Source organism: Nannospalax galili, unplaced genomic scaffold, assembly GCF_000622305.1.
Source record: "Nannospalax galili isolate Female #2095 unplaced genomic scaffold, S.galili_v1.0 scaffold352, whole genome shotgun sequence".
Lineage (NCBI taxonomy): Eukaryota > Metazoa > Chordata > Mammalia > Rodentia > Spalacidae > Nannospalax > Nannospalax galili.
Window position 1 is genome coordinate 799,319 of NW_008332592.1, and position 14,361 is coordinate 813,679.

Genomic DNA, 14,361 nt, shown 5'->3' on the forward strand with positions numbered 1-14,361 from the left:
ACCTGGGTGTCCGAGGATTGTTTTTGTCTTTTCAACCTCTACATCCTTCAAGGATCAATTCACATACCATCTCATATTTGTCCCGTCCCAGAAACAGCTACCCATCCTCCGTGGTTACCCACAAATGCTTGTGTGACCTAGAGCTTTCTTTGATCTTCCTGTTACTCTAGTTCTCTGACTTTTTGTTTGTCCCTCCCGGTGATTACATTCCTCAAGTACAGGGAACATTTCTTTACTCCTGGTTTGTGCTTGGAGGGTAGGTGCTCGGACTGAAAGTATTAATCAAAGATCTACAAAGAGGCCTGAGCACCTGGATTCTTGAGTCCTTTCATGGGGTACAGGGCATGGTTTCCCCCAACCCCCACAGTAAGCAGTCTGACAGCACTGTCCTGGTGAGTCATCTTGTAGTGACCAGCATTTCTGGCTGGTAATTCAGCAAAGAAGATGAACTTGTAAACAATTTTCTACTGTAATGATTGAATTCACTATTATGCATCAAGAATTTTCTTCAGGAGGAATCTGAGTATATTCACCATAAATTGTATACACATAATAAAACTGAAAAGCACAACAAGCATTAACATTGAAATGAAACAATAAAAGCAAAACAATATGGTGAGCAAGAGAAAATTAAGCTAGGAAGATCAGCTTACTTAAGGCAAGCTCATACATAATGCTATCAGGGCACATTGAAAATCTTTGCACACAGCACCTCTGATCAATTTAAACCAAAGGCTACCAAAGCAATGATTTGGGGGAGCAGATGCATTCATTAGCATATCACATACACAGTCATAGGATAAATTAGATTCTTCCATAGGACCTATATAGAGAACAAATTTGAGATCTCCCCTCAGTTTCTCAAGTGGAGATATTCTGAGCTGTGATGGGAGTTTGTAATCTTGGGTCCCTTCTATCTGGCTGCTTGATCTAGGACTGACAATGCTGAATTTTAGTAAAATAGAATCATTCGGCATTAAGCCTGTGATCCTGGGAGTGGAATAATCTATTGGTGACCTCCAGGTATGTAAACATTTCACTTTTGTTTCTACAAGAATGCTAAGTGGTAGGAACAGCAGGTTATAGAGTAGGGTTATAACTTCATAGAGTTGACAGCTGTACTATCTGCAGAGCCAATATCTCCTTAACTCTCTTCAAGCCTACTGAATTTAATTAAAAGACAGGGTGATATGACAATGTTTTGGCTTTTAATAATGCTTACTAGTACCCAGAGTAGCACAGATCATCACATGTGCTATTTACATGGGGTGAGCGAAATTTCGCCAAATTGCAGGGCAGATAGGGGTTCAGAATAGACTGGCAGGGACAGGTTTCTCTTCTCCAGAGCCTGTTTGCTTCAATTTATAATCTCTTTGCAGGCTACTTCTCCTCCTGCTTTTTCATGTAAGGATTACATATCCACATGAGGCAGGACTCACATTTCGATGTCCTTGAACATCGACTGTCCTCTCTGAGACCTCTAGGAGCATTAAGTTTAACTTCCCTGAAGGGAGGGTCGGATTAGTCCACCCTGAGTCAACATCTACCCTGACAGCCAACAGTTCTAGTAGTTTACTGATAAGAGGATTTTAGAGGACAGGGTGAGGGGGCCACTGAATGACAACAGGTCCATGTCTTTGTAAGAGACGACCATGTAGAAGCTGTTGTCCATGACTGAGAATAACCAGAGCATTCGAGCATCAGCTGTGACTTCCTGTTTTCCTATGGAAGGAAATATTTTGCACTTCCATAAGGTTGTGACTGATCATAAATGATAGTACCTGGAAGTAATGACGGTCAGTCAGGCCTGTAGAAGGTAAGAAACACAAGTAATGGCCTCTATGATCATTTCTGTGCAGTTTCATCTTGACAGAGGTAGTATGTGTGATAACTATGTGTGGCTGTAATAATATTTGTTGTTGCTAGTTCTGGACATGAGTCGGTATTTACCCTTCAGCTATCACACTGTTCAGGCATGAATCATTTTTTAATCTATCTAGAAGAAGACGCAGGTGAAACCGTTTCCCTTTGAGCTATCAAAAATCACAACAACTAACAGCAGCACCTGGCAGCAGCTGCTCCCTGTTTTCTCCACTCCTGTAGAGCCGCCCTTCGGGACTGCTGTTGTCTTCTGTTGTCCTGGCTCCTCCCTCTTCCTCTCCCCATGGGTGCTTGCTCAGATTTTGCAAAACTCTTGCAGAATACTGCAGGGTTCCAAACTCCACTGTCATAACATCCAGTCTCCCAGCCAGAGCACGGAGGTAAGCTTTGTGTTTCCCACTTTTCTTTTATTGTACTGGGGATTAAAATCAGGACCTCACACATGCCAGACAAGCTCTCTACCACTGAGTTCCCTCCCTAGCTCCTTCCCACTCTTAAAAGGAAATATAGATCTTTATGGAAATTGTGTTTAAAATATAAATTATGTTCCTGAGTCAGACCACCCTTCGAGAAGCACTTTTCAGATTTTATTGTATATTTCTTTCTTTCTTCGTTGGTTTGTAAGTGCTGATTTTTTTTTTTTTGACATTATGTTGGGACTTTATTACACTTTGATTCTGATGACAGGGATATCAGAATAATGATGGTGTGTGCTATAGCAATTGTACAAAACAAAACTTACCACCATCCACTCTGAATCATTAATGAAAGGCTTGGTGCTGAGTGAGCTTCAAAGGAACTAGAAAGAAAGGCATACACACCAGGCACAGAAAGGTTACCTTAAAGCAAACTGGGTATTACATCTGAGAATCTAATAGCTATATATTTTCCCTTTTGCATTCTGTTGTTATAGAATATAAAATGCCCTTTTACTATTTTATTTCCTCTTCAATTTTCCATCTCCTTCCAAGAAGCTTCATGGCAGGGACCTTTTCACAGTCTTCTCAAATCATCTCAGTGGAACAACAGAGCAGATGCTTAATAAATGCTTATAGTTTGCTTGATATGAACAAGTTAACACTGGTACTTGTAAGAAATGTTCCTTGGCTTTGAATAATGGTTATTGACACTCAAATGTAGCACAGATCATCACACAATACATTTTTTTTTCTCCTTCCATGCTCCCTCTCCCTCTAATTTGAGTATCACAGGTGTCCAGGATGAGCTGGCAGTCAAAATCCATCAGGCTGAGAGGGCTTTACCACGTAAACCAGGAACCTATGCAGCGCCAGGGAGCAGGAAAGACCCTCGCAAGTGTTGGTCTTGTATAGGATGTCAGAGTCTCAGCGAGATGAGAGGGATGATTATAGAAATGAAAATCCCAGTGAGGCAGACATGGAAGCTGACTTGAGCCTTTGGATGTGGAATGGGTGGATATTGGCTACATGCAGAGTAGCTGATGATCTAAATAAACGTGCTACAGGGATGGGAATCAGTTCCTTACTGCTAGAAAAGGGCTGCAATAGAGGTTAAACCCCAAAGATGAACTAAGCATTGTCGGTGTAAACCTGGTAAAAGCAGACACATAACTGTATACATAAATATAGTATTTTATGTAAATACATTGAACACTGATGCACGTGTGCTTGTGTGATGCACATACATACACATAAACACACGCAGACATGAACACACACATACATGCGTGTATATATACCCACATTCAAAGGATCGAAAAATGTTGATTTCAGGACTTGGACAACAAATGTCTAAGAAGCCTGGGCCATGTTGCAATAGTGAAAGGAATTCAAAACTCTTAGAGCAATTCTTTTTTAAAAAAAAAATTTACTGAACTTTTTGTGAATCCCATACACAAAATCATCTTTATAGCCCAATTCTGCCTCCCCCTTTGGCACCCTCCCATAGCCCCCCCCCCCAAGTGGAGTTCACAATTCTGTCATTTGTATTAAGGCCAATTATGTAAAGTTAGTGTTCTGACATGTTCCTTAGTGCAAGTTCATCCACCAGGGTTTAGTCAGCCTATCTAGATTCTCTCCCTTCAAGAAGATTAGATCTTCTTCACCCAGCAGTAATCATCTACCAATAATTCCTTGACTAAGATCGGGACTTGCTGTTCATTTCCACAGTTCTGTCCTGAGTTTTTGTCTGCTTAAGTTTGCATGGATCTTGTGCGTGTTGACACCATTGCTGTAGGTTTGTATGAGAAGGGTTCCAGGCACCTGAAGGACTATTTCCATACGGTCATGCATATCCTCCCTTGCTTTTACCATCTTTCTGCCTCCTCTTCCACAATGGTCCCTGAGACCTGAGTAGGTAGATCTCAATATAGGAGCCCTGTCCAAGGACCCACACTCTGCCAACTCTCACTCTCTGCATTTTGGCCATTTGTGGCCTTTTGTGTTCCTGGCACTCTGTTGCATGTGGGAGCTTCATTGATGGGAACTGAGAGATGCATTAGCATTCTCTTTATCCCTTGTTCCATGTCCTGTGAGTGTTAGGTATAGAGGTTGCATCCTAGATGTGCCAATTAGGCTTCGGTAATTCACAGAGAATCTCTGTGTGTGACCAGTGGTGTAACTGTAATAATCTCTGTCTGTTGAAAAAGAAGCTACTTTGATGGGTGGTGACTGGGATACTTGTCTGTGAATTTAAGGATTCATATTTTGCACATAGTAAGAAATTATATTTATCTAGGGTTATGAGAGCCGCAGGTTTCCTCTAAGATCTATGGCCTCTCCAGCTATGTGTATTGGCTAGGTTTAGAGTACCAGACATAAGTTTCCTCCTGTTGAGTGGGCGTTAAGTCCAATTAGGTAGCTGTTGATTACCCCCAAGATAAAAGTGCCACTACTACACCAATGTTGTTTGCTGTGCTGGTCACTGATGTGGTTTTTAGGCCTTGAAGCTAGGGCTGGACCATTGATGGATGTTCTCCCTTATCAGCCTCCACAGTGATCTCCAAAGCTATGAGAGCTGGCCTCAGGGGAGGTGGTTTCTGGGTCAGTTCCAGCTCCATTGCTCCAAATCCTGTGTCCGAAGTATGTCCTGTCCTTCAGCAATAGGGTCTCACCTTCAAGTTCTGGGATGCAATCAAGGACTGTGGTAATAGCCTGTGTAATTCTGGGAGTCTCTTAGACTACCTGGCCAACAACTCAGAGGAAGCTTTCTCCTGTCTGGCACTGTTTCTTGTTATGTAGTCTTCAGCTGTACTTACGGACTCATGTAGGGATATTGTATGACGTGTAATTCCACCAGACAGCTCCTAGAACTGATTAATATTTTCAGTAAAGTGGCAGGTTACAAAATTAACCTACAAAAATCAGTAGCCTTTCTATATACCAATAACAAGCAATTGGAGAAAGAGTACAGGGAAACACTCCCATTCACAATAGATCTTGACCTGACCCAAGACATCAAAGATCTCTACAATGAAAATTTTAAATCTTTAAAGAGATTGAGGAAGACACCAGAAGATGGAAGGACCTCCCATGCTCATGGTTTGGAAGAATTAATGTGTGAAAATGACCATCCTGCCAAAAGCAATACATAGATTCAATGCAATCCCAGTAAAAATCCCCATGACATACTTCACAGAATTAGAAAAAACAATCCTTAAATTCATATGGATGCACAAAAGACCCCGGATAGCCAAAGCAACCCTGAGCACAAAGAGCAACGCTGGGGGGATTACTATATCAGATCTCTACAGAGCTATAGTCATAAAAAACATGGCACTGGCACAAAAATAGACACATAGGTCAGTGGAACGTCATTGAGGACCCAAACCTGAGCACACACAATTTCAGCCACCTGATATTTGACAACCGTGCCAAGAACACACAGTGGAGGACAGACAGCATCTTCAACAGATGCTGCTGGCAAAACTGGATCTCCACCTCCTGTAGAAGAATGAAACTAGATCCTTATCTTTCACCTTGCACAAAAGTCAACTCCAAATGGATCAAAGGCCTCAATGTGAAACTTGAAACTCTGAAATTGTTAAAACACTGGCAGTAACCTATGAGATACAGGTGTAGGAAAGGACTTTCTAAATTGATACAGATGTTCAGGAATTAAGGTTAACAACAAGTGGGACCTCATTAAACTAAAAAGCTTCTGTACAGTAAAAGAAACAATCAAGAAAGTAAAAAAGAAATCTTACAGATGGGGAAAAAATCTTCACCAGTGACACATCTGACAGAGGTTTAACATCCAGAATATAAAGAACTCATAAAACAAAGAAGCAAGAAAATAAAGGACCCAATGAAAAGATGGGCTAAAGATCTAAACAGAGAGTTCTCAAAGGAAGAAATAAAGGTGGCTAAGAAACATCTTAAAAACTGTTCAACATAGTTATAAATTAGGGAAATGCAAATTCAAACCATCTTAGACCAATTCTACCAAAACCCTTCCCAAATCAAATTCAATTTGCACATCAAAATAATTTTAATAAATAATACATTGATGAAAAAGGAAAATATGGGTCCATGATAATGTAATTATATAATCAGTAGCCTAAAAGTTTGGAGATAAACAGAATATTTAAATATTTTCAACATTCCTCTTCATAAAACTGTTAAGAAATTTTGAGAGAAACAGCATTGCTAATCACAGGATCAACACGAACATCATTATTAGGAGGTCAAATTAAAATGATGTTATATCAGGGAAATAAAAATTGAAGAGCTTTCTACAGAACAGGCCTATAACTGTCAAAGTGCTGAGGTCTTTCAAGTCAAGAGAAAGAGAAACAAACGTACAGCGGAAGGAGTTTGGAAATCCATGACAAGCAAAGCCAGCAAGTGATAAGAATGTCAGGACGACCACTGGAGAAACACCTGATGCTGCCTAGAGGCATGTGTGTTAAGCCTGCATGTACGTCAAGTTCACCTGTGTCAGGCAATTCCTGTGGAGGTCAGAAGGGAGCATTGGATCCCCCAAATTGGAGTTATGGGTGGTTGCTAGTCGCCATGTGGGCATTGGGCACTGAATGGGGGTCCTCTGCAAGAGCAGTCAGTGCTGTTTCATTGCTCCAGTCCCAGGAGTATCTTTTAAGGTGATTCAGAACCATGGCTGGGGTCTGGAGAGATAACTTAGTGGTTAAGAGCACTGATGACCCTTGCAGAGGACTCTGGTTCAATTCCCAGCACCACATGGTGGCAAACAACCATCTATAACTCCAGTTCCAGGGGATCTATGCCATCTTCTGACCTCTTCCGGCATTGCATGACATAGGTGCACTTATACACACATGAAGGCAATACACTCATACACGTAAAATAAAAATACTATATAAAATACTTTTAAAAAGCCCATGGCTGCTGACAACTCTCTGGAAGCACATTATTGTGTTTACATTCTGTTTGTTTTGAGATAAAGTTTCACTCCGCAGTAGAGTCTAGCCTGAACACCCTGTGGAGTCCAGCCAGCCTTGACCTTCCAACCCTCCTGCCTCAGCCTCTCCACTGCTAGAACTGCAAGCATGAGCTACGACACCCAGCTGTATTACCTTTCAGTCTCTCCACGTTCAGCGGGAATCCTCAACACCCTCATTTTCTAACCACAGCTTATCTCACTCCTGATTAGTTACAATATTCCTTTCAAACACATCAACTATTTTTCTGTGTTCCTATAATAAGAAATCGTTTCAGGCTAAACTTGCATATATGGTACTTCTTGTTCCTTTTTAAAAGATTAATTTAATTTTTTATTATTTTATGTGTATGAGTATCTGCTCACATGCATGTATCTGCCGCACATGCTGCCATGCAGTTCCCCTAGAGGCCAGAAGAGGGCGCTGATCCCGGACTTCTTGTACCTTAATACATGGTCTTCAGTTTCTCACCCTTCCGCCTTTGCCCACAGCTCTCCCACTCTCCATCTTCTCTGTCACTCTCTCCTTTCTCCCTCCTCTGGTGTGAGGAAAACTAAGAAGAGAATAAAATGGTGTTTTGGTGAGTGCTGTGGTGTACTTAAGACAGAGCTATCACGGATGATTTTAATCAGTCACACAGAGAGATGAGGAAATGGGTGTTTCAGAGAACATGGAGTTTGAGCTGAGCTGTGATTCGAGGCATGGTAGTTGAGTAAGTGAATGGCTAATAAATTAGGAAAGGAATTCATAGTGATAAAATTTGAAATGTACATAGGATGAAATCGTATTCATCCGTCAAGGAAATATATGGCAGTATTGGCAAATGTTTTGTTGGTCTGTACAAGGTTGGAGATAATATACACATTTGCCAAAAATACATTTACAGATTTGAGCCAGTATATATTCTACTCTAGGATTAAAACTTATTTGTTTAATAAAATGTAAATTAACAACAATTCAACCAAAGGTGATAAAACTATGGGTAACCATGGAGGAAATTGAAAATGCCTTCAGAACTCTTTCTTAGTGCTGAATGGTTTAACTATTTTTTTTAAAACTAAAGAAGGTGCTGTCGTGGTTTATGGAGGACAGCTGTCTCATTAATTTTTGAAGGGTACCTTATAGGGATACTAAGACAGCATGATTTTAGGACAAAGCCACTGTACCTTCCAATAGTATCCTAACTGACCCCCCACTCCCTGCTGAAGGGTGTTAAGTTCATATAACTGGATGCTTGAAACAAGGTTAGTACTTGGCCCTACAATTTAACATCTTTATCTCTTCCCTAGCACTATACCTTTCTCTGGTCATAAATTTTAGTTTGAAATGAGAGCACACTTAGCCCAAAGTTATTTTTTCTTCTTGATAATTCACAGGTAAATTATTACCACACATCTTAGCAACTGAAGCAGGCAGTTCCCTTTCCTTTCCTTAGTTAAGAACATTGTCTTTGGCTTGTCTGAATTGGCAGCATCACTGCTCTTAAGCCTGGGGGTTATTATTTAATAATTCAAGGGTATTTGAACATAGCATGCAGTACTGAGATAGTCCCTCTGATGACTGAGACAGCTACTAAATGACCAGTGGTGTCAGCTCAGGCAACTGGTCAAAGGAATGATGTGTGTTCTGGGTAGAGTAAAATGCTGAAAGAAATCTTCATTCTACTCAGAATAGCTTGCAACTTAAAACTTATGAAGGTTTTACTTCTGGGATTTTTTTTGTTTAATATTTTTGTGCCACAGTTGAAGGATGGAAGGAAATGGCCAAGAAGGGATGACTAAACATAGATGAAACAGTCTAAATGAATCATAAGCAAAAAAAAAAAAATGACAGGTTGTGGAGGTCTGATTTAAAGCTGAGATTTTCTTCAGGAAATCTTGCAATGCAAATTCTACACAGGAGCATATTAAAAGGGGAAATACTGTTTAATTTTCTCAAGTGATGCCTATAAAGATATAAACTAATATTAAAAACTCTTGAATTACAGGGCTGGAGAGATGGCTCAGTGGTTAAGAGCACTGGCTGTTCTTGCAGAGGACCTGGGTTCAATTCTCAGCTCGTACATAGTAACCAACAACTGTCCATAACTGCAATTCCAGGGAATCCAGTGCCCCCTTCTGTTCTCCGTGGGCACTGCATGACACAACTGCACTTAAACACATACAGGCATAACACTCATACACATAAAATAAAAAAACAATCAGAAAACAGAAAACAAAAAAACTCTTAACTTGGAACAGAAGTTCTCTAATGTGCTAACGGGTTCCAGGAATCCACAGCAAGCATTCCAGGCAGTGGTGTAACTTTTCAAACATTCTCAATCAGGTTAATCATTATTGCATCTCTTCAGCTCTAAGCCAGAAGACCAGCCTAAACAATAAACTCGATAAGAAAAAAAAAAAAAGAATTACAGCAAAGCAAGATACCACTTGTCGTTGTCTATAGATGACAGGATGCCATGGGAAGTGACAGAATTTAACAGATGAGCATTTTAAGGAGACTTAATTAGAACTAAAAGAGAGGGGCCACGATGAATGATGCCATTCTATAGTTTGTTTTTCCTTCTTGTTCGGGTTGTAGTGGGAAAGAGCAGGCAGGACACTGGGAGGGTGGAGGAAGCATGCATTTTATTTAGGCTGCAGCCTGCTCCAGTGGGCTCAAGCCTCGAAACCTGGACCCCGAGGGAAGTAGCCCATAGCTTTTCTACTTTACCCATTGGGTTACAGTGAGAAGAAAACTTACATCTTGATTGTCTATCAGCAGAGCCTCAAAACTAGACAAATTATCATCAATTTACAAATAAAGAAAATGTTAAAAAAGAAATCCCTTATCTGAAAATTATCGCAGAAGTCTCCGTCTGAGACAAACAGAACTGAGGAAGCGTCATCAAGACCAAAGGTGAGTAGTTCTAGCTGGCTGTGTCAGCGCTGTAATCACAAACTTGTCAGCTGAACTTTACTGACAGACACAGAGAGAAAACAAGGATTATTTTCCACATTTTCCTTGACTATTCCACCAGGCTCTCCATCAAGATGACAAAATTCATTGACAAACACAATCAGATATTTTTGCTATGTGAGTTCAAGCTGTTCCTAAAAGTTACTTTGTTTCCTTTAAAAATGAAGTTTCTATGTGCTTATGTCACTTTTCCATGTTACAAAATAGACGTGGGCTGGGAGCAAATTGGTTTGCTGTTCCTCTAAACATCCACCCTCAGGCACACGCCTCCCTTTCCATCTGCGTATGCAAAGTCATCACACCAGATTTACTTTTTCAGATACACATAGATTCCAGTTCTGGGTTTGTAGTGGAGTTCTGTGTCCTTTTTACATGTCTGATATCAGAGTCTTCAAAATTATTATTATTATCCTCACTGCCTTCATGCATCATTGAACCCTTTTGGAGTCATTGGTCCACATTTTCAAATAGGAACATTTTCTCAGTATGGAACTTATAATAGAAAGTACTGAATTCACAGTTATAAAAATACACTGTAAATGGTGGAAAAATTCATCTTCAGAGACAAAAGGTAGATTCTGTTAACTGAGGAGTGTGCAGTTAGGCCTGATCAGCACACTTTCACAATGCCCACAGCTTTTGAGACAGTGATCATCATTATACATGTGATAGGGAAAATCAAATCATTTTACTTCATAATTTTCTGGCATGTTGGTTAACATAATTGCCCCGCTTGTTTTGCTTCTGAAACTTTTATGTTACCTGCAGATCTGTTGGTTGACCACCGTGGACCACATATATCTGGACACATCACTTCAGGAACCTTGCTCCACAGATCTAAGGAAGGAAAAAGGAGGAAGCATGTGGGTTAAAATTACACTGATGTGACCAGCTGTAGGGGCAGATGCCTGTAATCCCAGCACTTGGAAGCAGGGAGATCAGAAGTTCAGGGTCAGCATCCCTACTGTGTTAAGATCCTCCTTCATTTTTTTTTTTTTTTTTGGTCTTTTTGAGACAGGGTCTCCCTGTAGCCTCAGCTGGCTTAGAAATCACTATGTAGACCACCAGGCTGGCCTTGAACTCACAGAGATCCACCAGCCACTGCCTCCTGAGCGCTGTGTTAAAGGAGTGTACCACCACGCCCAGCTGAAAGGTCCTCCTTAGATTTAAACATCCTGGAGGGAAGCCCCTCAACTTGGGAAGTTAGAAAGTCTTACAAAGCTCAGGAAGCAACAACTCACTAGTCTCAGGAGGTTCTTGAAACTTACAAGATTCACAAGTCCCATCCTCAAAATTATATGAGCAGTTACAAGGGATGAGGAGTGGAGACTGCTGAGCCAAGCTGCCTACAGTGTGTGACAGGGATGCGGCTTCCGGGAGTCTGCACCAGTGTTCGGTGGATGTAGTCACCTTGTTCTCCACGCTCTTGTAAGTGATCCCTCACAAATGCTCTGTAAGTAAGCCCAATAAACTCCTTGGTTTGCCAAGCAGTACTTTGAATCATTACTTTTCTGGGGCCTTATCTGGGGTAAATAAATGGTTGTTCATGTTTCTCCAGGAAAACAATTCTTGGTACATCATGAGTTCAGTGCCAGCTTAGGCCTCATGTGCCCTTGTCTCAAAACAACTTCAAGAAAATTTGTAATGATGTGAAAAATGAGAAACTATTCCTCTCTAGCTTGTCATCACACACATATTTCTATCTGAGGCAAAGCTCATAGCCATTTCCTGGCATGAGCCTGGACTTGGTACTGATGTGTTACCGGACTAGAGGACTTTTAATTTGGTGTGAAAGTTTAGTAATGATGATCATTTAGATGCCATTGTAGATGGGGGAGCACAATCTCATAGAAACCTTTGTTACTGGAACCTTTGGGATCTCATCTGGGTTACCAGATGATACAGGGGAAACAAGGTCCTCCTTAGGGTTCTTCATCTCATTAATAAAAGAATTTATGGGTAGACTCAAATGGAAGCTTGAGGCCAACTTTGTTACTTTAAAAGAAAATGCCTCTGGTCATGCAAGCTGTAAATCTCAACAGGCACCTGAGGAGAACGGAGGAAAGGAGGGAAACAGCTATGCCATTTAAAGTCAGCATGAAGGGCTGGCGTGTGGTGAACTCTCAGCCACAGGGAAGAGGGCTTTAAAGAAACAATATGAAACCCAAAATGCTGAAGCAGCACAAAGTGTTAGAGAAGGTTTGCTTAGAAGAGAGATGGAAGGAAAGGAATTCAGAAAAGCATGCAGACGTACCAGTTACATGGTTACTAGGGATTCCTGGCAGAAAGTTTCACCATCTCATTAGTAGTCTAGTTATTCACCCTATTTCTTTAGCTTGACTAAGGCGAGCCTGCCTTCTTGGAGATGGTCCAGTGGACAGGTGATTAACCTGGCTGAACTGGAGCATTGGGTTTCCATCCAGGCCTATAAGAGGCCTTTCTTGCCACTGTAACACTTTCTACCAATAAAATCATACTTTTAAACTACATAGATCTTATCTCAATTTTGTTTTTCAAAAGGAACAGATTAATCTTGAGTTAAAAGATTTCCTGACATTTTTCAAAATCTACTTAAATTTTTTTTATTGAGCTTTTGTACATTTCATATGAAAGTTCTTAATCAAATTTAGAGGCCCTCCCCCATCCATATCCCTCCACTGGACCTCATGTATTCTGCCATACATGTTAAGCCCTGTCTGGTCAAGCTTTTGTACCCAGATGTCCCTGGGTGCAAATTCATTCACTGGAGTCTAGTCAACCTATCTAGAGATCATTGGTAAGGCCTATGCTCCCTCACCCAGTAGTAATCAGTCTCCAGTAGCTCTCAGACTAGGGCCAACCCACCACCCATTTCCCTCGCTCCACTCCGGGCCCTTGTCTGATTGAGTTGACATGGGTCCTGTGCTCTATGCCACCATTGCCTTAAGTTAACATGTTCAAACTTCCAGGGACCTGAAAGTCTCTGCTTCCCCATGTTCATGAACCAACCTTCGCCCTTACAATCTTTCTGTCCCCTCTTCTGCAATGGTCCCTTTGCTGTAGGTGGGAGAGGTTTGATATAGGAGTCATATCCAAGGACACACACTCTGAGTCTCTTATTCTTTAAAAGTTGACCAGTTGGCCTTTTGAGTGCATCTCACTCTATCACATAAGGAAGCTTCACTGGTGAGAGCTGAGGGATGCACTAGTTTTCTCTCTATCCCCTGTTCTACTATGTTCCATGAGACTTAGGTGTAGAGGTTCCACTGTAGAGATGTCAGCTAGGACTGGGCATCTCTCAGACATATATTCTCTATGTCTGACCCATTGTGGGATTCTGCAGTAACCTCCACCTCTTGCAAAAAGAAGCTTCTTTGATGAATGGTGTATGGTATAATTGTCTGTAAATAATAAGGATCCATATTTAGCATATAGTAAAAAATTTCATTTGTCTAGAGACATGACAGAGATGGGTTTTTCTCTAGAATCTATGACCTCTCCAGCCATGTGTATCTGTGTTTACAGTGCCACCTGTGAGTTCACTCCCAATGAGAGGGCATTAAGTCCAATTAGATAGCTGTTGATTGCCCCCCAGATAACAGTGCCACTACTGCGCTAATGGAGGTAATTTGCTGTGTTGTTCGTTATGGATTTTAGACTTTGGGGCTGGGTTGGACCATTGATTTATTTTTCTCCCTTAGCAGCTTACATAGTATCCTCCAGAACAACGAGAGCTAAACTTCGGGTAGAAGACTTCCAGGTCAGTTCCTGCTCCATTGCTTCAAGTACTGTGGACCATGTATGTCCTGTCTTCAGCAGCAGGGTCTTATCTTCCAGTTCTGAGCTCTGGCAATAGCCTATGTGAGTTTGTGAGTCTCTTGGGCCATTCTAACCAACTACTCCAAGGGAGGTCTCTCCTGCATGGCACTGTGTTCTTTGCCAAGCAGCTCCCAGGTATACATATGTACTAATGCTCAGGAACCGTATGTGCATTTTCAGGGGGTTTCTGAGGCAACGCATTTCCCTCCGGCTTCTCTGCACCCCCCAAGAGCCCTTTATTTCTACTCTCTCTCCCTGCATACAACCTCCCTTCTCCATCCTCAGTTCTATTGCCCCCATTATCCCCTCCCTTCCTTCCAGTAAGACCT

At 41.3% G+C, this 14,361-nt stretch overlaps 1 long non-coding RNA gene across 3 annotated transcripts; it reads left to right on the forward strand.

Moving 5' to 3' along the window:
- Nucleotides 1-2,216: 2,216 nt before the first annotated feature.
- LOC115069359 lies at nt 2,217-13,973 on the forward strand. 3 transcript variants are annotated; one of them, XR_003848634.1, is made up of 5 exons: nt 2,217-2,261; nt 10,037-10,174; nt 11,003-11,097; nt 11,541-11,662; nt 13,915-13,973. It is a non-coding gene; the product is annotated as an uncharacterized LOC115069359 (long non-coding RNA). The 3 variants fall into 3 exon arrangements; XR_003848632.1 differs by lacking the exons at nt 11,541-11,662; nt 13,915-13,973 and having other exon boundaries at nt 11,003-11,255; XR_003848633.1 differs by lacking the exons at nt 11,541-11,662; nt 13,915-13,973 and having other exon boundaries at nt 2,220-2,261; nt 10,040-10,174; nt 11,003-11,255.
- Nucleotides 13,974-14,361: the final 388 nt, after the last annotated feature.